The sequence below is a fragment of the Capsicum annuum genome, chromosome 6 (genome assembly GCF_002878395.1).
Source record: "Capsicum annuum cultivar UCD-10X-F1 chromosome 6, UCD10Xv1.1, whole genome shotgun sequence".
NCBI lineage: Eukaryota > Viridiplantae > Streptophyta > Magnoliopsida > Solanales > Solanaceae > Capsicum > Capsicum annuum.
The window spans coordinates 71,656,358-71,657,947 of NC_061116.1; the positions used below are offsets into that span (position 1 = coordinate 71,656,358).

Sequence of the window (1,590 nt, forward strand, 5' to 3'; positions counted from 1 at the left end):
CAGAAGATAGGTTTCTATGTTTATAAGCTGGCAAGGGATCGGGAGTTGGTAGAACCAAGCCCGGAACCCGAGCAACTTTACCATCTACGTAGGAGAAAAGCAATCCTTCTCCCCAAAATTCCTCAAATCTGAGAATACCAAGGGAATACAGTTCCTATGGCTAAAAAACAAACAACTGGTAGGAAGGTTAGGGAAGTGGCAGTCCCACTTCCAACAAACTTGACTTCCCTAATTCAAAGACTGGCATCTGGAAGGAATTTCGAGTTGAAACAAAATATGGTGCAACTTATTATTAGTAGTGGATAGTTTGTAGGGCTTTCACACAAGGATCCACAAGTCCATTTGTAGACCTTCATTGAGCTTACTGATACATTCACTCCAAGTGGGGGACTCCAGATTATGTGAGGCTGAAACTGCTTCCCCATTCACTTTTGGGGGAAGCAAAATGGTGGTTGAATGCAAAGACGGCAAATTCAATTACTTCATGGGATGACTTAGCCAAAAAAAATTTTCATCAGATTTTTTCCATCAAGGAAGACTGCAAGACTTGATAGCGAGATAGTGAGCTTCAAATAGAAGCCTGATGAAAACCTTTATCATGCTTGGGAACGCTTCAAGGATCTTCTTTGGGAATGTCCATATCACCAACAGTCGAATGAGGTACTTTCTCACAATTTTGTAGAAGCTTTTGATCACAATACAAAGATTTTGCTAGATTTAACCACAGTTGGTCAAGCATTGGAGCTAACTTATGATGAGCTGTACACATTGTTGTTATTGCATAGCACAAGGAAATCCAGATTGGCATTTAGATTATTAAAGTACCACAAAAAAAATTATGGGTGTATTGGTGGTGGACCAATTTACAGCCTTATTAGGAAAGGTTTCTACACTACAGAATTTGATTAACACATCATTCAGCATCCTAAAATTGGGAGCTCCACAACCCGCAGCCACAGTCAATACCACCCAACAAGCTGTAGGTTGGTGTGAAATATGTAGAAATAATAGCCATTCAACGGTAATGTGTACTTCAAATCCAAAATTGGTAATGTATGTAGGTAATGCTCAAAGGCCAAATTTCGATAATGCTTACAACATGAAATAAAAGACTCAGCCATGGAATGCACAACAATAATATATTCAGTAGCCACAGGCAAAAATAAATTAGTCTACTAATAATATGGAAGAGATGTTGAAGCAGCTTCTAGCTAGTCAAACATAGTTGACTGTGGACATGAAAAATTAGCAAGCGGCCATAAGAAATTTAGAGTTGCAGTTGGGGAAATTATCATAAGAAATGAATTCTAGGCCACAAGGTGGTTTCCCTGCTGATACAGAAAATCTAAAACAAGTCATGGCAATCACCTTGAGGAGTGGTAAAGAGCTTCATGAAAAACCTCTAAAGTTAACTAAGGAGGTAAATGTCGATGTGGTAACCAAATAGGTAAATAAAAGAGTTGCTGAAAATTCAAGGAAGTCTGAGTACTTGAAGGAAAAAGTTGTTGAACCAGAGAAGACGAAGACACTGCCATTACCCTTTCCTCAAAGGCAAATTAAAGTGAAGGAGGATGTATTGTTCAAAAAGTT

At 38.7% G+C, this 1,590-nt stretch overlaps 1 non-coding gene across 1 annotated transcript; it reads right to left on the reverse strand.

The window, feature by feature from the left end:
• Nucleotides 1-543: 543 nt before the first annotated feature.
• On the reverse strand, nucleotides 544-650 carry LOC124899863. Its single transcript, XR_007057426.1, has one exon. It is a non-coding gene; the product is annotated as a small nucleolar RNA R71 (small nucleolar RNA).
• Between the last annotated feature and the right edge of the window lie 940 nt (nucleotides 651-1,590).